This window comes from Temnothorax longispinosus, chromosome 12, assembly GCF_030848805.1.
Source record: "Temnothorax longispinosus isolate EJ_2023e chromosome 12, Tlon_JGU_v1, whole genome shotgun sequence".
Taxonomy (NCBI): Eukaryota; Metazoa; Arthropoda; class Insecta; order Hymenoptera; family Formicidae; genus Temnothorax; species Temnothorax longispinosus.
Window position 1 is genome coordinate 3,733,960 of NC_092369.1, and position 27,947 is coordinate 3,761,906.

General features: G+C 33.4%; 2 pseudogenes; both read right to left on the reverse strand.

The window, feature by feature from the left end:
• Positions 1–954: 954 nt before the first annotated feature.
• Positions 955–23,093, reverse strand: LOC139823270 (fatty acid synthase-like; annotated as a pseudogene).
• A 3,982-nt stretch (positions 23,094–27,075) lies between these two features.
• The window catches only part of LOC139823271 (brefeldin A-inhibited guanine nucleotide-exchange protein 2-like), a 1,446-nt pseudogene continuing 574 nt past the window's right edge, over positions 27,076–27,947 (reverse strand).

The following is a 27,947-nucleotide window of genomic DNA, read 5'->3' on the forward strand; positions in this document are numbered from 1 at the left end:
TTTTTGTTGTTATCTCTATTATTTTTTTCATCAACTTATAATATAATTTGTGTATATATTTTGCTTTATAATTCTGTAAGCCACTTTCTTCTATTGTGCATTGTTTTACCGTATTTTTTGGAGATTATCGTAAAAAAATGTTATATGGTCTACAATAAACCATTTGTCTACTACAGTTATTTGTATCTTATAATTACCTTTTCTTTAAGTAAACATTTTAAAACATAGTAAAATTAAAATAACACTAACAATTTACATGTATAAAATATGTAATTTATTGTTAAAAATGGCTAAGTTTACTGTGTACACATCCCTGTACATAATAAACCATTTGACATTGTTTTAAGAAAATCGAGATTGTGGCTAAACTTTAAAAATGAGTTATAAGTCATCTTATACAGTATGTAGCCAACTAAATTCATGAATTGTATGCAAAAACACAGATCTCCAGCACAATAATTTGGAGAGATATAATCCTATGAAATTTACATGGTTCATTGTTGGACTTACCCCATATAATTTATGTGCTCATGTCTTATAAAAGTTATGTGGTAATAATATTTATTATATAAATCGCTTTGTATCATGGATTTTTGCGGTTCAATCTGTCATACTTAAAGTTTTGAAAATTTTCGAAATTTTGTAAGTGTTACATTTTACTAGATTCTATTTTTCTGATAATTTGTCAATTTGTTAAGGGTCTCAAAAGACAATTATTTACGCTATTTCTTTATGTTTATTTGATACTGCATATCTTTACAGCATATATGGAAAGGCGTTATTTCAAGTTCATATACATAGCGTATAAGTTGGAAATGTAGAAATTTATTTTCTATTTTATCTGAAGCATATTTTCAATTAAAATCAAATCTAATGAAATTGAGATTATATTAAATATTAAACTAATACTGCTATAAATATAGATATGGTTCTTTTATTTGGTAATTATTGATAGAGACAATCATTATTTTACCCGTTTGAGCACATTCCCATTATTCTGCGTCCACGCGTATCAAACCCAACAAATTCCAAGCCAATGGGACTATCTAAATAACTGCTTTCAAATAATCCGATAGATTCGGCAGTAATTCTACCAGTAGCCCAACATAATATCTTTGAAGTTGAGAGGTGCATAAATTACATTAACGAAATTTTCACGCTTAATGTAGGAAGGCTTTTTCTTTTGTGCCCAGCAGAGAGTACTCAAATCTCCTTGCACCTATTACAAAAAAACATAAATGATTACAATCTAATAATAAACAAATAAAACTTCTTGACGCACCATTTGTCTAACGTAGGAGTTCTCTATAAATTTTGGTTCCAACGATGATAATGGAAAATGCCTGTATGATCCCCAAACGTTACCGGAACGTATAACGTTGATGGGTAGGTCCAACTGTAGCTGCTTCGTGTACAATGGTTCTTGCAAAGAAAATGTAGGCGCTTTGTCATCTTGAATAAATACGCTTCTAATTATTTCGCCGCCTGGTTCTTTTCGCAAACAATTAATAAAACCGATTAGCTCACATTCGAAGTCTTTTTCCGAGACGAGAATTATCTCCGTATCTACGCCAGTCTCGTTTTCTACATTCATGATTGATTTCAGTTCATCTACCCATGAAAATTCGTAATTGTTCACATGTACAATCCGCTGGTTTCTCGCAATATTTTGCGTTTTTCTTAATAACAAAAACTTCTTGTTATTTATTTGTTTTTCCAGTATGATGTCCAACTCATACGTTTTCAGGCATGAATAATCGTAAACCGTACCGGATTCCTCCAAAGTCAGTAGAAAACCCTGTGGTATTAACAGAGACAGCAGCTGTTTATATAATGTTTTGCTATTTTTTGTCAAAATATCAAAACCAAGGACTATCAAACAATTCTCGTCCTTCGACAACTTCGTAATTTCCGTTGTAGAAACGTTGTCGGGCAAAGAAGTATTTGGGAATTTCTTGTGGGTCGTCACGAGTTTAGTGTGGTGTCGAATCTGCGGTAAATCATTTAAGATTTTACTAATAAGTGGAGAATTTAAATCTTCTGGTACCACTTTGTCACTATCATCGACAAATTCGATAATTTTAACATTTATCATATTGCAACATTCGAGTGCAATGTGCGTCGACATTCTTATTGCATCTTGCAACGACATAGTACCTAAATCACAATGAGCAACAAATTTGTATTCTTCAAGAACGATATTAACTACTTTTTGTCGGCGAGATATAGGTGTAGCCACAGTGCCAAAAATTTCTATTCCTCCAGATATTATAGCGTCTAAAGATTTGTAACGACGAACAGAGAATTCTGCAATATAGCAAATGAAATTTATTTGTCAGGAAATTGGCTGCATTGTATCACTTATTTTACTTACGTCTATCTTCAATTAGATAATCCTGAATTATCTGTGTGTGATATTTTGGATCGATAGTCAGTTTGCGAATTCTTGTTGGAACATATAGGCTTCTTGAATTCTGTCCTAAAATCATCATCTGTAACATATTGTCCATAAATGCCACCCAATTAGATATCCATGCGATATGGCCGTTTGATCCAGTAACCGATGCGCTTTTTAATCCACGAAATACACCGGTATATTGATAACCGCGAAGTCTTAATTCCTTATAGATGTCTTTTGTATTCATTTCTTCTTCATCATCGATACATTCAGCAAGATTAGCTGATATTTTCTCATTTTCAATATTGGATGGAATTCGTACTGTTCCAGTAACAATAGCATTATCTCCTTCGATTATTTCAAACCTATTGCTACCTAGATATAGATGTAAATTCATTATATATATAAACGTAATATAATTTTATAAAAAATCAAAATTAATATAAATATGTTAATATGGAGCTGGACCTTACAAAAGTAGTTGACTTGTGAAAAGAAAAAAGATTCCGTATTAAAATTAGTTATTCTCATGTATTTTTTATGTATACTTTTTATCTTTTAATTATGGCATATATTGCGGTATAAAAGTAGCATAAGTTTTAAAATATAATTAAAAAAATAAAAAGCTTACGCTATAGAAAATTAATTGTTTACGTAATAATATTACCTTCTTGGATCGAGAGAGTTAATTCGATCTCATTTTGTTGTGATAGCACTGTAGCACGAATAAAATTAACGTCTTCAAATACAACTGGTGTATTGATATATTCTTGGTTTTTTAACGATGCGATCATTTCCCAGATATAAAAAAGATACCCCATAGCAGGAAATAAATTTTTTTCATTAACCACATGACCCGTTAAATACACAAATTCTTCATCAATTGTACTAATACTGACAACAATTTCTTTTTTGTCAATTATTTTTTTTTTACAAACTCGCATTACAAACAAATCTTCTAAATGATCCCATCTGCAAACGTCATTAGAAATTATTATATAATCTTCGTGTAAACAAATTAATTGTAGAAACTAGTAGTAGGGTTAATTGATTTAATTTAACTAATTATTGTATTTTAATATCTGACTTATTGTTAGTAGTAGGGTTATTTTACGTTTAAATTTAGAGATCTTATTCTGAAACGCTGGCGGTTTTTCTGTAATTGTTTATATTGGCATCTGTGTGTAAATTAGATTTTCTCGGCTATAATATTGCAATCTCAAAACATGAGTGAAAAATGGAATCAAAATGTATATAAAAGTGCAAATGTAGTGCTAAAAGCTATCCAAAGCCGTCAAGCCATGGATTATGAATAAACTAACTAATTAACTATAAGAATACATTTATCTTTGAGATAAGTAAGGTGATAGAATGTCTTCAAAATATGGAGATGTGATTTTGAAATTAGATGATAACACTAACCAAATTCGAAAAAGAGTTTAAAGTTCTAATTCGCTATTATATTGAACATGTTCTCTCTTTTGACTATTTTACCCAAATATTTCAAAATTTATGAAAGTGTTTTTTTTTTCGATAATTTGTCCATTTCTGCCTAAACAAAAATATGCATACCTTATGAGAGGAGAAATCATTGGGGTACCGCGGCTTACAGGAAATTCTACTGTCGGATAGAGATTGGCAATCTGTGGCTGCAATCCTGCGTTATAAAGTTTTCCGATTGATTCTAAAAATATCTCATTATTATGATCCTCGGTTCGTTCATATAACGCTACGTTTGTTACTGTAGAGTATAAATAATTGTTTAAAATGTGTTGGAGAATATTCTGAGGAGATATTCATCGTTACTGTATCTTTTGGAACTGAACGTATCGTCTTTGCGAATAACACCGGAGACAACAAGTAATTTGTATAATATTTTGAACACAAAGGTATAGTATTGGAGTACTCATGAGAGGATGTTGTCAGCCACTTTGAGCTGTGAAACTTTTTTTGTGGTAATGTTTGGTTCAAGTATTTTTCAAACTTAGCTACAGCAGGTTGATGTAACGACTGTGAAAAGGTATATAACCACAAGAAATTTCTTTTATAGATATACTATTCGCCTAAAAGAATGAATAAAATCATAAAAATTATTAATTGCTTGTTTTAACAAAACAATTAAAGAAACTAGATAGAAGAAGGATTATATTGTTTATAACCATTAATATATACCTGCCAATTTGGTGAGAAATGTTTTTATAGAATTCGTTGGTCCGCTTACAATAGAATTAAAAGAACTATTGTAACAAGCTATATCGATATCCGAAGGACACATAACTTTTAAGGTTTCAAGGTCGAGATTAATTTCAGCCATGGAGCCATTAATTATTTTCGACTCGTGAAGGGCTAAACTGATGAAATATGCCGACAGAATTGTTTCTTCGGCCGTTAAACATCCATCGGCATATCCACAGATTAGTTCACCAATGGAGTGACCGATTATAAAATCGGGGACTACACCAATAGATGTTAAAAGATCAACTAATCCAATCTGCAATACATATAAAAAAATAGCTTATTATTTGTTTTAAATAAAGATTAGAATTGTGAAGTAATTATAAAGTAATTTTTTTTTAATTATCTTTATAATATATGGTACATATATATATATAAGAATTATATATGAAATAGGGGTAGAAGGAACTAAAGAATGTAATAGAATTAGACAAATTGCTAATAATAAAGGGGTTTCCAATTTCTGTTTAAAAAATGTACGTGATTGTTCCAATTTTCGCAAATTTTGAGATATTAAGTTGATTTTTTTCTTATGGATAATTTTTAGCTGCCGATTTTTTGGAAAACCGGTTTCAAAGTTTTTTCCAATTTTTCGAGAAATAATAAGTATTAATGGACCGATTTTCTTGAAACCAGTGCCAAATTTTTTTAATTTTTGGAGGATAAGTTTAATTTTTTATTAATGAATAATTTTTCAGAGGGTAAAGGGGGGATTCTCTTTTTTTTCGCTAAATTATTGTTTTTTTCTAATTTTTTGGTGAAGAAACTGTACAACGTATCAATGCGAAATTGGCATGTGGATTTATTTATCTTTTATCTATTCACAAAAAAATTAAAAATTATTTCCTTCCAAAAATACGCCTCCCATCCCCCTCGACGCGCGATGATCCCAGTTGACGGTGTGCACGATTTGAGTCTTCCCATTAATCCTGCAACAAAAACCCAAGAAGAATTTACTTTACACACATGTAGCTATATCGTTTGACGAAAAAAAAGCAATACGTTGAATATTTTTTTGTTTATAACAAAAAAATCGATCTATTTTTTTGGCTAAATCGATATTTTGAGTTCAAAACATTACCGAATCCTCAATTCTTTTTTTTTCGCTTCGTCAAACGATAGCTACATGTGTGTAAAGTAAAATGTTCCTGAGTTTTTGTTGCAGGATTAATAGGAAGACTCAAATTGTGCACACCATCAACTGGGGATCATCGCGCGTCGAGGGGGATGGGAGGCGTATTTTTGGGAAAAAATAATTTTTATTTTTTTGTGAATAGATAAAAGATAAATAAATTTACATGCCAAATTTCACATTGATCCGTTGTATAGTTTTTTTCACCAGAAAATTAGAAAAAAGCAATAAATTTAGCGGAAAAAAAAGAGAATCCCCCTTTAAGCGCGCGAAGCGCAGGTAAAAAAAGAAGAATAAATAAATTAATATTAGAACAGAAAGGCAGCAAATGTAAAACTAAACCCGGTAGAATTTTTAAACAAAATAGAAAAAGTAGGAACATATTAGAAAGAAAATAAAATGAGAGAGAGTCAATAATGGCGGGTCAGCGGAGGGTGAAAACGAGCGAGGCGCGAGCAAAAATGAAATTTAGATTTCAATCTAGGGGATTACATTTTTGAAATATTTGACAATATGCTAATCTGCATCTATAATATTATCTATTATTTATTATTTATTAAAAAAGAATTCGAAGATGTAGGTTAAAATTTGAGGAGAAAGAATATCAAATTTGGTGCGCCTAATTAATGGATGAGTTGGGGGAGAGCAGAATAGATTTTGAGCCCGCGCGAAGCGCGGACGAAAGATCTAGTATAGTATAATTTATGAAGGCCAAACAAAGAGTTCTTTTTCTTACCTGTAGTCCAATAATACCCAATAAAAAATTGAAGATATTATCAAAAAATTTTTATTATCACTTGTTAAAATATCTGTAAGTGATATGCCGTAAAATCTCAAAACAATATCACATTTCTGGATTGCCTTGGCAAGCACTGGGAATTTCATGAGAGCGCGACCTATTAACATTTAATAACGTTTCTAAATTTTAATATACTGATATGTACATGCATCCGGGTATTTAGATATTTAAATTTTTTTTAGTTATTGGTAAGAGTGTAAGAATATTGTAGTATTTGTTTTAGGATAAAATTTAATTTTACTTAAAGTATTTAAATCTACAATGACTGGCAATATGTAACGTCTTTTCGATGTGAACATTGAAAAACCGTGAGCTAACTTGCTTTGTCGGATTCACACAGCACTTTTCGGATCAATCATCGAGACATTATTAATTTGACCATGGCTTTTGGTCAGTTGATGTAATTTCTAAATTAAATTTTTATTGCAATGTTCACATCGAAAAGACGTTATATATTGCCAGTCATTGTCGATTTAAATTACTTTACTGTGTTTTATAATTACTGTGTTTTAAGTCCGACAAATAATCGGCGCGCAGTTTGTTTGGAAAAATTATATGTATATATATATAGACATATATGTATACAGTAACTAATATAAGGCTGTCAAAGACCTAAGCTTGGATCGCATGGCTTTTGATTCTAATTGATTGTATATCGTTACGATCCTATTTCTCTTATTATTTAAATTACTTTAATTGTTATTCTATATACTGGCGAAGAAAATTCATTATTCTGTTAATTTTACTTGTTAACTGTAATTAAGTTCTTAATAAATAGTAAGCAATAAATCAAACTTTTATGTATATATTATTATAAGTTTGATAACATACTAGATAAGAATATGTTATGATCATGATCGTAACACTCTATATTTGTATACATTCTGTATGTACTTATATGTTCTATAACTTAAAATTCTTCTTTGTTGAATGTACATTTAAAATATTTTATAATAGTATATTTACTTACTCATCCCAAACCATTGAGATCCTAATCCAGAAAATATAAAACAAATTGGTCTTCTGACATATGGAGTATGTTCTATTTTATTAATTGTATTATGAGATATTTTAGACCCAGTTATCATGTATCCTCTGTAAGGATGACCTTCTATATCATCATTATGAATATGATGTAGCAGAGATATAAACTCAGCATCTATTGGTCGATTTCGCACCTGCATTCAGTAACAAGAATGTACATCCTATAATTCTTGAAATAATTTACACAAGAAAGGACGATAATATTATCTTATTCTACAGTGTTTTACTTTAGCAAATTATTAAATGCATTATTATTACTTAATGTATTAAATAAATATATATTTAATACATTGACTTTTCTTTTTTGTGCAAATTCGAAATAATTTCGAAAGTGATTATGTACGCAAATATCTTTTTAGACACTATATAAATACACGCGTGTGTATATTTAATTGTTAAATTTGTTATATTTATATAATAATACAAAAAACTAATGTCAAAAATTATTTCTGAAATAAATGAAATAAGCCATTATAATATTTGCTTACATCATCTAAGATGATTTTAACTGCTTCCTCCGTACGACCAAATACAGCTACAAGCCTAGATAAGTCATCATTCGAAGCTCCATTGTTAATTTTTTGTTTAGGATTTGATTTTAATAATATGTGGCTATTAGCCCCTCCAAACCCAAAAGAATTGATAGGTACATAACCCCCCTCCCATTCTGTTGGTTCAGTGACGATCTTTATTCTTCCTTCGATAATAGCAGTTAACTCTTTTCGCGGACGCTTGAAATGTGTAGTAGGCGTAATTATACCAGTTTCCATCGCTAATAATACCTTTAAGAAATCACATTTTTTTATTAGCAATAATTATAGTAATTATTTTATATAAATGTATTATATACATATGTATATAATTGTAACAATATAAAAAATATAAATTGCTATAATCACATTTTAAGCAAAGTCAGTGTTAAATCATTTTATTACAAATGTACCTTTGCGATTTGACAAAGGCCACTGGCGGGTTCGGAATGTCCAATATTCGATTTTACCGAGCCCATTAATAAAGGAGTGCTTCTTTTAGCGCATAAAGATTGGTCAATAGACATAACTTCTACGGGATCACCAGCAAGTGTACCAGTTGCATGGGCCTCCATGTAAGATAACTCACTGGGCATTATTTCACATTCCTCGTAAAATTTATTCAACAATATTTTTTGCTTTTCGACCGATGGAAAAGTAATACCTTCTTCTTTAAAACCATCGCAATTTATTTTACCGTGTACGAGGGTTGCATATATTCTTCTAGCATTTCTTGCTTTTGCAAATATACTACCGCGACCGTATCGCTACGCATATATCCGGAGCCTTCCTCGTCAAAGGGTTTACAATAACCATCAGAAGATAGAACCCCTTAGAAAGAAATTAATTCATATTTTTAAATAAAGTTCTTCAGGGTTTGATTCAATATCTAAATATAAGGATAGAAAGGAAGCATGGGCTTATTGAACATTATAGACAAAGAGTGTGATTGTTTCACAGAGTACGTTATTGGATAAACAAAAACGTAAAATAATAATCTTAATAATTCACACACAATAAGAGTTTGTTAATTTTACAGGAAACAGTACAAAAAGAAATATCTGTGCTAATGTATCCGAACGAAATGTAATTGTACTAGACTGTTCAAGAATATCTAATAGAATTACAATCACGCATATATATCTTGTCGTACAATTGATTTGGTCTACCGGTTAAATATATTTTTATTTTGATAATATTTTGTGTTTTGTTTCATTTTCTTTGTTTAAACTTTTGGCTTATATGGTATATATTTAGTTGTTCACATCTTCAAAAATTTCTTATAGAAATGCTTTCAGGAAAATTACATGCTCTTCTTAAGGAACTTGGTGGAGTAGTAGTGAAGTGCTTTACAGTTATGTTGTTTAAAAATAGTGTTATTCAGAAATATGTATGGTGCAGAATCCGAAAGTGCTCGATGAACAAAAATGTTGTAATTTTGATCGCGATAAGAAATATATACCGAGGTCACACCTGAGTGGTGAGCACCGCTATAATAATTTTCAAATGTTTGCAAACATAACTGATATAGCTTAAAGCCCTTCTACTGCACGGATCTTCGAGAGAAGGACTCAAACAAGAAATCCTGCAGGGCGGCAGCTAGTGTGGTCTAGTGGTAGAGCGCCAGACTCGTAATCTGAGGAACCAGGTTCGAGTCTACTAGAGCCATGTAAGCATGGAATGTGTTTCCGTAGCTGCGCCCCTCCGTGCAAGATAGGCTCTTGTGCGGAGAAAAACTGGGCTCCGTCTTTTGGAAAGAGACGTTAAAGCCGTTGGTCCAAAGGGTTAAAGTGAGAGGAGAAGGATAGTATTGGTAGTATAGATTGCGAACCCTACGGATATGCAATAAATTACGAACAAGGGATCCTGGGTGGAGGGACACTGATTATAAAGCTCATCTTAAAAATATCGGGCCCTGAATTTTCGTGGGGTGGCTGCGATCCAGTGTGGCCTCAAAGGATTAATAGTAAAGAACTGACATTACAACACAATACTAATATGGCATAAATAAAGGCACGTAACAGAAGGATTGCGAGCAAATATCTTCATTCCAATCAAAATATAAATTTTTCTGATTTCTGCGGTGTAAATCCCCGCCTGGCGTAAATATCGGAGTTACCCTAATAAAGTTTCTTTGTTGAAATCAAATCCACTCGGGCTGTTCATTATCTTCAAACGGACAAATAAAACCTTAACAATATTAATCATTTTAATAACGTAACATACAATAAATAAGATATAATAAATACATACCTAGATGTAAAATAGGATTTGGATATGAGGATGGAGACATAAATTGGCGGAAGCGATAATGGCAGCATCGCAATTTCCGGATCGAATCATCTCGTAAGCTTTCACTATAGCAAAGTTGCTTGAACTACATGCAGTGTCAATATTGTGCGATTGTCCAGTAACGCCAAGCCAGTAAGAAATCTATTTGCCATGAAAGAAACGTTGCATCCAGTCATAGATAATCTAGCAAACTAATTACAATACATGTTTGTAAATATATTTAAAGTATTGAAATATATAATAACAAGTCAAATTTATTTGTAAAATTATTAAAAATATTGTATAATTTTCTAAATTTACATACTAAGGAAACAGATTTCCATATTTGCAACAAGAATTTTACACATAGTATCATTTTCATAAATGAATTTCTATTAATTATGTTGAATATATTAATTAAATATATCTTACTTGAGGTGTAAAAGAAAAATATGATCGAGTCTCTGACACAGAATTGCTGTAAGAACACTCGTTCTGTTCCCCGTAATTCTTTGGGTTTACACCCGCATCGATAATTGCTTCGTAAGTATGCTCGAGTAACATTCTAGTGATAGGATCCATTACATCAGCTTCTATTGCGGGTATATTGAAAAATTCTGAATCAAATTTCTGGATATTGTTGACTTTACCAATTCGATGGGGCATATTATAAGCTATATAAAAATAAATATATTAAAAAATAACAAGTAAAAGAATACTTTGACAGTACAGTGCGGTTGACAAAGCGTACGTTAACGTAAGTTAACGTTATAATAACTAATATATAATTATACATTGGACATTTCGGCTTGTTTTGAATAGTCAGATTTTCAGCGGTGACAACTGAATCAAAATAATCTCACACTCTCCAACGAGAAATAATTCCAAAATTTGGTGTTTAAAAGTAGTATAATCTGCGAGAAAATTCAAGTAAAACTTAGAGCCTCATTCGGACTCTCGTATTGTAACGTAGCATAACATAACGTGGATCAACGCACAAGAAACGAATTGGGTACGGCTTTGTACGTTTCTTGTGCATTGACTCATGTTATGTTACGTTACGTTACGTCACCAGACGAGAGTCTTGTGTGAAGGCTCTTAGACTATCCCTATAATATCATAGTTTATAATATAATCGAAATAGAAATGACAGTCAGAACTTCAACGACAAGAGAAGTAAATTAAATCACCCATTAGTTCATGAAATGCAAAAATGAGGCGATATTTTATAAGAATATTTATATAACGCTGGGGAACACGGATTTTTTGTCGGGCCAATGGCAACTGATTCTGATAGATTTTTTCCGTAGAATCCGAATCTAAAAACAAAAATAATAATTGGCTCTATTTTTAAGAAATACGGTGCTTCCGTTGTTTTTCTACAAATGTTCAAATATGTCCAAAAACACGGTTTTTGACACTTTTGACTCCGTTTATTTAAAAAAACCGGAACCACTTTAGTATTTTCAAGGCCAGCTTCTTGTTCAGCGAACCAAATTAGTAAAAAGTAGCTATTCCCTTAAAAACAATCTGAAAACAATAAGATTTTGTTGACTAGTGTAATATATACCTTAAAAAAATCTAAGTAACAAGTGGTAGACGAAATCTTTGTATCTTGAAAAATCCCGAAAAAACCTAAACAGTAGTATCTTCACCTCAAAAAAAAAAAAAACAAAGTAGTAGTATTATACCTCGAAAAAACCTAAGTAACAAGTGGTGGACGTAATTTTTGTATCTCCAAAAATCTCGAAAAACCTAAGCAGTATTATTTTTATTTCCAAAAATTATTACTCAAGTGATACACATCACAAAATTACGTTACCTTATCAAAAAATGAGTCGCGCTTCAAGTGATCTATTATTACAATTACAAAAAAGAAATGATATCTCTTTTTAAATTACAGCGCCAATTACAGAGAACATATATTTTTCGAGATACAAAGATTACGTCTACCACTTGTTACTTAGGTTTTTCGAGGTATAATATTACTACTGCTTTTCTTCGATTAGAATAAAAAATTGAATCATGAAGAATTACACAGAGGTAACAGTACAAAATACAAATATTTTATTAAAATATTTAAACCCAACAAGGGAATACAAGGTATTTAAATACAAAGTTTATATATGTATTTTAAAAGATTTAATCGCATCGCAAAGAATTACAGAGGTAACAGTACAAAAAATAAAAATATTTTATTAAAATACATAAATTTTTCTTGTCAAAAAACTTGGCGCTGCTAGACCTCAAAATTAGGTCAGTCTGGTGTGTGTGTGTGTGTGTGTGTGTGTGTGTGTGTGTGTGTGTGTGTGTGTGTGTGTGTGTGTGTGTGTGTGTGTGTGTGTGTGTGTGTGTGTGTGTGTGTGTGTGTGTGTGTGTGTGTGTGTGTGTGTGTGTGTGTGTGTGTGTGTGTGTGTATGACGGTGAATAATGCGGCTTATGATTAAGTATAGGATAAGTTCAGATTCTTAAAGCGATTAGAATTAAGTATAGAATAAGTATAGAATAAGTAATATCTACATTTGTAAAAGGTCTCTCTCTCTCTCTCTCTCTCTCTCTCTCTCTCTAGCAGCGCCAAGTTTTTTGACAAGAAAAATTTATGTATTTTAATAAAATATTTTATTTTTGTACTGTTACCTCTGTAATTCTTTGCGATGCGATTAAATCTTTTTAAAATACATATATAAACTTTGTATTTAAATACCTTGTATTCCCTTGTTGGGTTTAAATATTTTAATAAAATATTTGTATTTTGTACTGTTACCTCTGTGTAATTCTTCATGATTCAATTTTTTATTCTAATCGAAGAAAAGCAGTAGTAATATTATACCTCGAAAAAACCTAAGTAACAAGTGGTAGACGTAATCTTTGTATCTCGAAAAATATATGTTCTCTGTAATTGGCGCTGTAATTAAAAAGAAATATTATTTCTTTTTTGTAATTGTAATAATAGATCACTTGAAGCGCGACTCATTTTTTGATAAGGTAACGTAATTTTGTGATGTGTATCACTTGAGTAATAATTTTTTGGAAATAAAAATAATACTGCTTAGGTTTTTTCGAGATTTTTGGAGATACAAAAATTACGTCCCCCACTTGTTACTTAGGTTTTTCGAGGTATAATACTACTACTTTGTTTTTTTTTTTTTTTGAGGTGAAGATACTACTGTTTAGGTTTTTTCGAGATTTTTCAAGATACAAAGATTTCGTCTACCACTTGTTACTTAGATTTTTTAAGGTATAATACTACCACTGTTTTTTTTTTCGAGGTAACAACATATACACTACTATGCGTGTACTTGGCGCCTTTCTTTACCTTTTTTTAAAAAAGGTAATTTTGTACAGATATCACGCCTTTTTGTAGTATTACGCATTGTATAAACAATATGTACAGGATATTATTTCGAGGTATAATACTACCACTTTGTTTTTTTCGAGGTAACACATAATACATATATACTACTATGCGTGTACTTGGCGCATTTTTTTACCTTTTTTTGAAAAAGATAATTTTGTACGGATATCACGCCTTTTTGTAGTGTCATATAAGACGTCGGCGTTAGAAGTAGATAGAAGAAAAAGTATCGTAATAAAAAATTTTCACATTTGGACTTTGCGTCGCAATATCTCCGCTCGTAGGGCACGGAGCGGGATATTATAAGAGAAACCCCCCCCCCCCTAATTGGACCTCAAGCTATCGATCAAGCCTGCTTAGAACTTGATCCGTTCACTCGTTATTGAGATCTCAACATCTCGGGTACTCGCAACCCGTCGCACAGTGGAGCGAACACTGTAAATTCCCGGACAAAACTTGAAAAAAACGTTTTTTTTAATTGTGAACACTTAACTATCAAAAATATTTAGTAAAATAGTCATACTCTTCATTCCTACATTAGAATTAACATAACGAGAAACAGATGAATAAATAAAATTTATCAAAGTATACCGCTCAAACATTTTGTTGACTTCGTCAAGATGCACTATCTGATTCAGTTATAGGATACTTATTTAAATACGTTTACCTTGCAAATTAGGGTTATAGTATCAAATTAGTATTACTATACTATATAATTTTTCCCATATAGTTTTAAAAAATATGCACTTTCCGTTCTGTGTATTTTATTTTATTTTATTGAGAGTTAGTCAATAAATATGACATTTAATAAAGGTTTTAAAAAAATGCCCAGACTTGCCCGTTCTGTACCAAAAATTTTATAAAAGTATACTTCTAAAATTATTCATACGTGATAAATGTAAGTGCATCTAGGTGCTACTTTACAAAATATATATTTATGAAGATGTTAATTTACATATCATAGGACAAATCATTTCAAGTATTTATTTAAAAAAGCTCTGTATAGTAATGAAAAATGTGTCAAATATATTTCTGTATAAGAGATACTTGTTTCATTAAATTCCCTTTTAGCTAATATATGTGTCAAGAGAGAGAGTTCTATAGTCCTTTAAATTTTTACCATATGAGTTCGCAAAATGAAAAATAATTCAGAATACTCGACAAAATTCATTATAAGAAAGGAAACAAGAACGGTAAATGAAATAACGTGAGAAATAAATCGGCAAGAAGAAATCACTGAGAGATAAAAAAGACAAGGAAACTTCTAGATGCACACAAGAATTATAGCGTTATACCGCGCAGTCTTTTATTCAGTTGCCTGTCCCTATATAATCTTTTTTTTTTTCCGTAGAATTGTTGTTGGGCTATTCGGCTGTTAGTTTTGTCGATGTGCGACGCGCGATGCACGTTACAAGACAACGCGCTATAACGTTATAATTCTTGTGTGCCTCTAATCTAGAAGTTATTTGTCTTTTTATCTCTCAGTGATTTCTTTTTGCCGATTTATTTCTAACGTTATTTCATTTACCGTTCTTGTGTCCTTTCTCATAATGAATTCTGTCGAGTATTCTGAATTATTTTTCATTCTGCGAACTCATGGTGAAAATTTAAAAGACTATAGAACTCTCTTGACACATATATTAGCTAAAAGGGAATTTAATTTTCTGAAAATGCTGAGGAATATTTATCTGAGCCATTAAGAAAATTTTCATCTCGTTTATATGAACGATGGTGTAAATCGAATCGTATATATGCGAAATTTATAAAATTGAATGAATCATGGTTACGAACAACATTTCGATTCCCAGAAGAAGCTTTGATTGTAACTTCGACAGAAATAGAGTCAACCCAACCTTCTACATCAGCGAATAAAAAACAAAGACCAGATATTCCTTTATCTAAACGAAAACCATTTTTGAATATATCAAATAGACAAAAAAGAAGACGTACCGAATTATTGAGAGCTGAAAACACTATAGATGAACTAGCATTCGCTCTAAAAGTAAAGATGCAAGCTTCTGGCAATGTTGATGGTGCAGCAATCTTATCTTTTCTTATTGAACATCCTGAACAAACATCAAGACTCAGAGCTTTCTGCGAAGGTAAAGGACTTGAAGTAAAATGTACTCCAAAGAAAAAGCTTTAGCATTAATAGTGAATTTGAGATTATCGAAATTAAAATATGAAGAGCTACGAAAAATTTCTATTGAACAAGGTATTAATCCGTATCCTTCGTATTATCAATTCAATTGGCAAAGAAAGACTGTTATCCCCCAAAGAAGCAATTATAATTTCAGATACTCATGCATCAATAAAGTTACAAGCTCTCCTTGATCTGACAACTTATAGATTACTTAAACATGTAATATTGGTACGCATTCTGAAATTCGGAATTTAAAATTAATATCTAAATGGGGATTTGATGGAGCAAGCTGTCAAAGCCTTTACAAACAAGCATTTACAGATCTACCGAATGATTGCGACAAACCGAAAGATGATTCAATTTTCACAACGTGTTTAGTCCCTCTGAAATTGATCAATGGTTCAACTATTATTTGGGAAAATTTGAAACCGTCTTCTACCAAATATTGCCGGCCAGTTAAGTTTGAATTTATAAGGGAGAATAATGAAATTATCCGTAGAGAAAATCAAAAGATGTCAACCGAAATAGAAGCTTTAATTCCAACACAATACGAGGACATATTTCGGTGGAACATGAACTGTTACTCACTATGGTGGATGGAAAAGTGTGTTCATCATTAACAGATTCTTCGTCAATGAAATGTTTCATATGCGGCGCAAAACCTAAGGATATGAATAATTTGATCTTATTTGTAAGAAGAATGTTCAGGTAGAGCATTACAAATTTGGATTATCAAGTCTTCACGGATGGATTAGATGCATGGAATTTTTATTACATGTTTCTTATAATCTTGAAATTAAAAAATGGTCGATCCGAGATATGCAGGAGAAGTTGCGAAAGGAAGAACGTAAAAAAAAATTCAAGGAGAATTTAGACAGAAATTAGGTTTATTAATCGATGTAGTAAAGCAGGGGTGTCGGCAACACAAACGATGGCAATACTGCTAGAAAATTTTTCGAAAAGCCTTCAGTAACAGCAGAGATTACCGGATTGGATGAACAAATAATACGGAAATTCGCAATCCTTTTACAAGCTATCGCATCAGGTCGACAAATTAATGCAGAAAAATTCGATTATTACGCTAAGAATTTAGCGAAACTTGTTATTGAAAAATACGGATGGTACTATATGCCAATTACTGTTCATAAGATTCTGTTTCATGGTGCAGAAATTATAAAATATGCAATTATGCCAGTAGGACAGCTCTCCGAAGAGGCTCTTGAGGCTAGACATAAACAGTTTAGAAAATATCGTCTTGAGAATACCAGAAAGATCAATAGGAAAGCGACAAATGAAGATTTATTGCATCATTTATTAATATCGTCTGATCCATTATATCCAGCCTAAGACCCGATTTCAGAAAATCAAAAGAGAAAGAAATGTTTCCAGAGGTACAAGAATTATTTCTTCAAGAAGAAGAAAATTCCGAAAACGATGAAGACTGTAATGCAGAAAATTCTGACGCTTCTCTCTAACTCTGATGTCTAAAATTTATTTTAATCGGTAAGTAATATTATCTGTAATTCATAATTATGTTCATTACATAGTTGCCAATTGTTTTTCGTGTACATATACTTCTATTACTTACGCTCGAAATGATTAAAACAAAAATATTATCATATTATATCAAAATCTCAAGTAAAAATACTATATAAATGAAGTAGACGTATAAAATAAAAAAACCCAGAACGCTCCACCGCTATGTCCGAGAAACTCTATGTTTCGTTCCACTGTGGTCGCGTAAAAGAGTCACGGTCGGTCTCGCTCCGCGTGTACTTGGCGCGAGACACTACCGTGTCTCTTGATTCTGCCGCTAGGGAATTTTTAAGTCGATTCTTATGAATCAAGCTTGAATTCGATGTCTAGGTGTCCCAAGTTGGCGATGACAAGGTCCACATAGTGCGCTTCATAGTTTTCGGTATTCAGGTGTATTAATACCTTGAATTCGATGTCCACGTGTTCCAGGTTGCTGATGTCGGGTTCCAGATAGTGCGCTCTATAGTTTTCGGTGTCCAGGTATAATAATACGTTGAATTCGATGTCTAGGTGTCCCACGTTTCCGATGACGAGGTCCACATAGTGCGCTCCGTAGTTTTCGGTGTCTACGTGTATTAATACCTCGAATTCGATATCTACGTGTCCTACATTCAGATTTAAAGTTATTAATACACCTAGACACCGACAACTACGAAGCGCACTATGTGGACCTCGTCATCGGCAACCTGGGACACCTAAACATCGAATTCAAGGTATTAATACACGTAGACACCAAAAACTACGGAGCTCACTATCTAGACATTGTCATCGGCAACCTGGGACACCTAGACATTGCATTCAACGTATTATTACACCTGGACACCGAAAACTACGAAGCGCACTATGTGGACCTCGTCATCGCCAACCTGGGACACCTAAACATCGAATTCAACGTACGATTACACCTGGACACCGAAAACTATGAAGCGCACTATCTGGATCCCGTCATCAGCAACCTGGGACACGTGGACATCAAATTCAAAGTATTAATACACGTAGACACCAAAAACTACGGAGCGCACTATGTGGACCTCGTCATCGGCAACCTGGGACACCTAGACATCGAATTCAACGTACGATTACACCTGGACACCGAAAACTATAAAGCGCACTATCTGGATCCCGTCATCGGCAACCTGGGACACGTGGACATTGAATTCAAGGTATTAATACACGTAGACACCGAAAACTACGGAGCGCACTATGTGGACCTTGTCATCGGCAACCTGGGACACCTAGACATCGAATTCAACGTACGATTACACCTGGACACCGAAAACTATGAAGCGCATTATCTGGATCCCGTCATCGGCAACCTGGGACACGTGGACATCGAATTCAAGGTATTAATACACGTAGACACCGAAAACTGTGAAGCGCACTATCTGGATCACGTCATCGGCAATCTGGGACACGTGGACATCGAATTCAAGATATTAATACACGTAGACACCGAAAACTACGGAGCGCACTATGTGGATCTCGTCATCGGCAACCTGGGACACGTGGACATCGAATTCAAGGTATTAATACACGTAGACACCGAAAACTACGGAGCGCACTATGTGGACCTCATCATCGGCAACCTGGGACACGTAGACATCGAATTCAACGTACGATTACACCTGGACACCGAAAACTACGGAGCGCACTATGTGGACCTCGTCATCGGCAACCTGGGACACGTAGACATCGAATTCAACGTATTATTACACCTGGACACCGAAAACTATGAAGCGCACTATCTGGACCTCGTCATCGGCAACCTGGGATACCTAGACATCGAATTCAAGCTTGATTCATAAGAATCGACTTAAAAATTCCCTAGCGGCACTTTCTGCCAAGCGTAGAGAACCTTCTTTTTCGTTGACTCAATATATATTATATATATTACCTAATTTACCTAAATAGAAATCTTCCTCCTGACCGATAAGTCTATCGACCTAATTTCGAAATACGCGCGCGATATCGAAACTGGCGATACCTGCGCCGCCAGCGTCGAAAAAGTGAAAGTGACGTTTCTCTGATAATCATAATAAATATTGAGATGAGAGCGGTCGACGTAGACGACGACGACGACGTATCTTAATAAAAAATTTTCACATTTGGACTTTGCGTCGCAATATCTCCGCTCGTAGGGCACGTAGCGGAATATTATAAGAGAAACCCCCCCCCCCTAATTGGACCCCAAGCTATCGATCAAGCCTACTTAGAACTTGATTCGTTCACTCGTTATCGAGATCTCAACATCTCGGTACTCGCAACCCGTCGCATTGCGTAAAAGAGTCACGGTCGGTCTCGCTCCGCGTGTACTTGACACGAGACACTACCGTGTCTCTTGATATTTATTTCAACATAAAAAATAATAATGTTTTTAAGATTTTATAATATGCATCTAGATCGTTTTCAATTATAATATTAGAAATAACAAAGCCATGAAAATGTTTGAATTAATGAAAGATATTTTATCATTTTGATATAAATTACGAGGATTGTTTTCGTTACATATGTATATATTGTGTACGTATATGTATAAAGGTTACTCAATTTTCTTGAATTCTGATATCGTTTTTAAAAATTATTGGTGAAGATATTGCAAATTTTTAATTACGATTAATATATACGATATATAAAACGAATATTTTTCTTAATAAGTTTTGAAAATATATCTTAAGGAGGTTGGTTGCCGTCACATTGCGGGGCAGGCGGTGAGAGGGGACGATTGCCAACTCTATAAGAATCAAATTTTTCGACGCGTGAAATAAACGAGTTTTAGTAAATAAACATTATATATGGAATGCATTTAATTAGCTGTTTCTTAAGGTTTTAAATCGTTATTTGTACAATTAAAATCAAAATACGTTAAAATGTGGCAATACGCTGTTTTATTTTTTCAATTTCTTGATAACTATCAGTCTTCGTAAAAGTCTTTCCTAAATATGTAAAGAATTATTTGAATCTATTCTCATTAAAGTCTTGTCATTTTTAATAGGCTTTCGAGAGTTATATCACAGGGGTCGTAACATTTTTACTATGTCGCCCGTGTATAAGAGAGAGATAAGAGTTTATCTGTAATAATTAATTACTCGACAACTATGCAGACAATTGTCTTCAACTTTGGCATGGACGACAGATTCCCATATAGACAAATATCCTCCATAAATTTGAACTAATTCTTATCATATTGATTTGAACAATCAACCTCCTTAATGTTAAAAAAAATTATTACAATCATTCCATCGTCCATGATCGCTCGAACCAAGATCCGCCTTGTTAAAAAGATTTTCTTGAAATTCTTTTAAATTGTCGCTATTAGGAAATCGGCCAGCAATACCAGAGATTACGATTTCTTCTTTAGCATCGACGCTGATATACGAGTTAGGTCGATTCATAGTATCTTTATTTTTTGAAACAGACAAATTCTACAACAAAATGTCATTATTTATTTTTGAAGAAACAAACATAAATGTAAAATAAAGAAAATAATCAAATACAAGTTAAAATTACATATACGTACTAATAGAAAGTAGAAACACCGTGGCAATTGAAACACTCAAGAGTGAAGTCGAAACTAAATCATATCTCCGATCCTCTATTTATTGCTTTTGTGTTACATGTATATATTTATACTCCTACATACATGATAATGATGAAGCCGATTAAAATTGTAAATATTTGAAATAGCAGACGCTTCCGTTACGATATATTTACCATACAATCGTGGAAATTATTGAGGAGTTTGCCAATACGTAGTAACAGAATGAATTTAGAAAGAGAATATCAAAAAATTACTATGGGTTATCATTTTATTATTGCGTGAGTTTTGGAGTTTGTTGTGAAATAATTTATTTAAAAAAGTAAAACAATCGTTATTTTAATATTTGATATGTAAGATATAATTATTATTTATATTATTATACAATATATATTCACGTAAGTGTATGAACTAATATAGTTAAAACATTCTAAGTTTATTGAAAGAAAATGTTTCTTATATAATTACATCAATTATTTTCAATTTAAATAGAGATATACAAGCTGATAGAATATATGCTGTCAAGCGTAAATCTACTTATTGTACGAAACTTGCACGCATACACGCACGCATTTATTTGCTACTTGATAATTTCATTATCAGGTTCTTAATTACTTATCCATTTATTTTAATATAAATATATTATAATTATTTTGCATCGTATTCTGCGCATTCCATCGTGTACTGACCTAACACGTTGGAATATCCTTGTTGAATAAGATTTTTTTTATAAGAGAAAAAATTAATTCTTGTATTATATAGGTATTTATATGTGCACGCATGTGTAATAAAGAATAATGAAAAATCAAATTTTATTTAGACACATATACATAATTCACACGTGCAATATATGTATAAATGAGTATTGATTTTAATTTTAGACATTGTCATGTCTACTTTGGGCAAGATTCCGATAACTTTGGCGTCTTAATTTGACGATGGTTTCTGGTAGTACTTTTAACGCTAAACAAAAATTATATAGGTCTTATAGGGCTAACCGCTCTGATTTTCGAAATACACAGTGTGTTAAAGTTGGTAAAACTTTAGATTAAAAGCGACCACACCGATTCAATAACCTTGATATATGTCAGGACATAATTCTGAGTAACTTTTTTTTTATAATTTAATCGTCGCTTGTTGCTTATTAAAAATTATTAACAAAAAAGTTTGAAAAATATGGCAAGGTGGGAGAGAGACACGCGTAAAAAGTTATAAACTCATGTGGCACCTCGTTTCGCGTGGACAGTGTATGTATGCGTGGAGGCAGTAGGTTCCGCCCTCCGGGGCTCCACTATTGTTAAACTAGACACATATAGTGTGCCTTCAAAGTACATGCGTCGGCTTTTCACGCGTGAAAAGTTGTAAACCTATGTGGCACCTTGTTTCATATCGACAACATATATCAAGATCATTGAAATCGGTGAGGTCGCTCTTAATCTAAAGTTTTACCAACTTTAACACTGTATATCTCGAAAACCAGAGCGGTTAGCCCTATAAGACCTATATAATTTTTTGTTCAGCGTTAAAAATTCTACCAGAAACCATCGTCAGAAACAGGCGCCAAAGTTATCGGAATCTAACCCTACTTTGTATATAATGTATTCGCATTTACGCATTCACAATATGAATAATATCCGCTAAACTTTGATATATCTGATGCATATGTAAAATCATTGTCAATTGTCAAGCGATGTCAATTCAACAGGAAGAACAACTAACTACGTCAATGCATAAATGTCAAGGTGATATGTATACCAAGTGCGTCTGGAACTTTTCGTCAAGCTTTTGAGTAAAATATCTCTGAAACTTAACCATATCTTCACTTTTAATCATTTTTGCACTAGAAATCTGGTTTTCAAAATTATCTGATCCTGCATTTAGTAATGCTGAAAGTGACAAATCATCTGTATCATAGCTCGTAAAAGTAGAAATATCGACATTATCTATCTCTTCGACCAATTGCTCAAAGTTTTCATTATTCGATTCTGTCATATCATTCGAAACATACTCCGTTCTTTCTTGATTTTCATTCAATAAAAATAAAGGTTCCGCTTTTTCCACGCCAGTTTTCTCTTGATAACAAATTTGAATCATTAAATGATTCAGAATAATCATGTTCCATTTTTAAATTTTGTATACTGACGTCATTATATAAAGTTCAGTTGGGCTTTTTGCTATTGGTCGAACTATAGCATATTGGCGAAAATTTTTTTGGCTTCCAAGTTGGCACTGTTTTCTCGTTTACAACAAATTTTGCATTTTTGCTGAAAAACTTCGTGTACCTCCTATTAAATCACGGAGATGAATTTTGATAAAATTGTCAATTCTTTGTGGAAGTGAATAGTTTTTAAATACATCATTTTTAATATCCCGAAAGATCCTCTCACAATAGCTTGTAGTTGGATGACTTGTATAAAAAGGAATACACACTGCTGTCCGAGTGGAAATTCTTTTCCAATTTGTAACAATCGATCGATCAATTTAGGTAAATAAAAATAGTTTAAATTTTCACCCTTCTCAATTGCTGATGAGGCTGCAATTTTTATATTATTAAAAATTCGTTGATTTTAATATTATCATCGCTTACTTCATAAACGTTATCATTCAGTTGATCATTACTGGAATCAATAATTTGCAAATAATTGTATATATCAGTAGGACGCTCTTTTATTAACGACTTCAACTTTTCTCTTGATCGTTCAGATGTTTTCATTCGTTGATCTACCAATTTTACACTTACGGTTGAATCTTGATAATATTGGAGGGCAACAATACACGTAAGCGAAAATATTTCAATAAAATCCTGATAACTTTGGCAGTCTATCATCAAAGCGATGCATCGAATATAGAAGTCGCGTACAGGGCGTAAAGGATGACTTTTTAAAGCAGGCCATCGACAAACCATATGGATTACATGTGCAACGTCAACCCTCACATATGTTGATATCCACTCTCGTGAAACATATTCCCCCGCCGAGGCAGCATTGAAACAAATTTCAATATATTTTTTTATAGTAATATCATTGAAAGCTTTTGAACAAGCCAATAACATTGCTCTGGAATATCAACGACCACTTGGATTGGCTTACGAAATTTGACGTATAGTCATAGTAGCCACAATTTCAACCGGTGTTCAATTGTTTCAGTTTCTTGTGATTCTGTTAGTAATTGATATGCTGATAAAGACGTATTGTCAAAATGTATGGCAATCACGTATAAGAAAATATGAGCTGATTTTGTTTCCAATGACCTTTTTAATTTCCTAACAACACTGCCAGTTGCATCAATACTAATAGATGAAGCATTTTTATGCATATTGTGATATTGTTCATATACACTGATTTGTTCACCTGTGCCATAACACACTTTGAACGGCCAGTAACTTACTGCAGCAATAGAACCTTTATAAGAATTTTCAAAATTTAAACGATAAATTGCTTGAATTACATCCTCGTCCTTTATTTTTTTGAAACCTAAATCTTTATCAATTGCTTCATTTTTAGCATGTCGGAGTACATCCAATGAAGGTATTATTGGTGCATCAACATCTCCAAGACGCAAATTTTTTTTCACCATTCTTTTTCGCAAATTTGAACATCCTTCTGTGATTGCTGCTTTGCCTGCCTGTTTTCGTTTTTCTCCATTTAAAGGACGCTGCAGAATTTCATGGGGTTGACCTCTAGTGTCCCGAGTTTTGACACGTATACAAAGCACACCAGTGCTGGCTGACGGTTCTGTGTCAACAACGCCTTTGAAAATATTGCCACATGTTTTACTCTTACAGCTGCCGATGATCTTGATATAATAACAAAAGTGTATGTGCAAGGTAGACGATATTGTCGATAAAATGCATCGACAACGACGTTAGTCCATATCCATGGTCTTAATGTGTGATTAGATCTCTTGTTACCTGATTGAAGTGGTTTAATTTGTTCCCATTCATTCGAATTTTATTAAATCAAACCAAGTCTCGTCTTGACAAGTAGAATCGAATGAAAAATTATTACAATTAATTGATTCATTGTTATCGTCTTCACTGGAAATTGTAATGTTTATTGATGGATCTAGCATGTCAAGACCCATTCCTTGTCTTGCGATAGAAAATATTTCTCGTCTATTATATTTAACATTAACCCACCAGTTATGGGCACTCCATGCATTTTGACATCTTTTACTCATTTGCTTCCAAATTGGGTCCGAGTAATCGATCATTGCAAAATGATCCGAGAATTCTGCGAGAATAGCCACTGCAACATCCACAGTTAGTTTATTTTCTCTCGGCATTTTCTTCAAATCTTTATAATGTATAACGTATAATAAAATACTATATTCTACCCAAGAATCAATGCTTTCTTCGATAATCTTTTGTTTCTCATCCATGATTGTTGTGTATATTCAAATATTTTGGCGCTCTTTTTGAATCTTTAATGTACGAATTTTTTGATGCAATGTATCTTTCTGTTCTAGTTCTAAATATACATATAATAATGAGATAGATGTATATAATAACAACATAGATGTAATAATGATAAAAATATATGTAATCTTTCGGAATTTATATGGCTGGATTGTGATTTATAATCTATGTTGATCTAGTAAAAAATGTCTATATAAATGTCAATATAAATTCCGAAAAATTACATATATTTTTATTATTGTTATGTCTATGTTGTTATTACATATATCTATCTTATTATGTTATACTTAGAACTAGAGCAGAAATGATAAAAAGATAACATGCAGCAATATTTATTACAAGTGTATTACTTTCTTGCGTAATCTTAAATTATTATATTTACCTCACTAATGGCACAAGTATATCACGTTGCACGCGATAAACGCGTGTCCATGGTAGTATCAAAGCTAGTAGAATATAAGATCAACTAATACACTGAGCACATAGCTTTTATATCTCCCAGTTTTCCATAATTCAATACAAGCCGGTGCCACGTATCAGTGCCATCAGTGTTGGATAAATTTTTAATCCATCTACTCGAAATGCAGGATTCTTGAAAAATTCCTAAAATTGATACAAAAGTATAGGTATTAATGGAAAATAATTGTACAAGTTATCATTTACTACGTTTACGCGAGCGTTACTTCTGTAGTAACTTACGATAATTCCTTCGCGTAAACGGGATTTTGTAGTAACTTACGATAATTTACTCCGCATAAACGAGTGATATATCGTAAGCTACAGAAGTAACGCTCGCGTAAACGTAATAATTATTTGGTAAATTAATCGACATTTAGTAAATCCGGCATCATGTGAGCTATCACCTTGAATTCAGCATCTTTTGCTGGTTGAAAGCTCTCACATACGGCACGTACTGTATGCCCTCTATTAGTATCACACATACATCTTCATATATTGATTGTACACCGATTTCTAAACGCATCTATGGAATTTTAATTTCACCGATGGACTCCTTCACGCTGTGGTCCAACGAGCTCAAGTTGAGATTGTTGGTCTGGTGCGAACGTGCGAAAGTGCGGTTTTGACGGTGGGCCCAGCAATTGTGGCCGTACTCCAGTACCTATCAGCTGCGCCAATTCTAACTGGGAGATGCATTTGACGACATCGAAGCCACGAGCTGCCTAGATAGTTGCCATCGGTGTGAGCTACTGTGATGAGAGTCTTGATGGTATCGATGTTCTTCACCTTCATTTCCGTACGTGGTGAATTAGCCGTCAACAAGGTGAATCTTGCCAAAGCTTGTACATAGGCATCGCGCTCGAGGCTCATATGAAGATGCAGGCGATACGAATAGCACATCTAAAATATATAACATATAAATAATATAAAGCACGAAAGGCACAGCCGTATAAATCTATTTTCCTTCGTTTCTCAGATTTCTTCTCATCTGATACCGTCCAAGCAGAGCGACGCAATCTCTGGATCGTCGCAGTCTTGCAAGTCCGACGCTGAACGCCGCGAGGAATGGCGTCCAGACCATTTTGAACATCGGCTGCACGTGTTCCAGATGCTTCGCCGTAGTGAATGATGCCTGAACATGACTGACAAATTCCATCAAATTCTTCGCCGCCGTAGAAATTACTTCCATTTCCATGTTTCCATGTGTCCAAGACACTAATATTACAAACAAACTTTATATTGCTTGTTTCGAAGAACATTCTCTGTTCCAAATAATACATCTATCCTGTCATCCTCTTTCTTATAACGCACCTGATTTGGCGATGCACCTAACTCCAGAGCTTGACGACCTTGAGCAATCTTAGAGAGATCATTGACGAGCTTCTCGAAGAGATTCGCTGCTGAGATCGCAATCGTAGTTAACGTAGATGTCGACGACGCTCTGGGCATCCGCACAGATCCTCGTAAGCGCATGTATGACCATCCACTTGTGCTCAAAAGAGCTGCTACAGGTCTCGAGGATGTTCATAAAAATCTCCTTAAAGAACACCTCAATCTGCATCTTGAGGTGCATCTTGAAACGGGCGAGCAGCGCCAGGAACAGCGCTAACGACAGCTCGAACACTTTCGGCACCAAAGACACGCCATTCTTCGACAGCGCGACACACAAGTACTGTTTAATGGCGATAACAAACATCTCGTTAGAGCGCAATATTGGACCGGCATTCTGCAAGATTCCCAGAAGTAACTGAAGCGACAAGATCTTGGAACGGAGCTCGTGCGATATTGGATCGGGAGTGCCGTCCGGCAGCGGTTTCATAGAGAGAGCTTGCAGAGAGCGCGAAACACCAGGACTGCATCATTTTGCAGCACATGGGTGAATTTTGCAGTTACCATGTTGTCATTCTCAGCGGCTGCCTCGTCACCGTTGTTCTCCGGACTGCCGTTCTCCAAACTGACTTCCTCTTCCAATGGCACCACGGATTTTACTACATCATCAAGAATACTCTTGACAATTGTTTGAGAATCAATGTTATCATTACTAGGAGCATTCTCTGGACTAACCTCGGCTTCAGTTTCGCCGTTTGCTATGA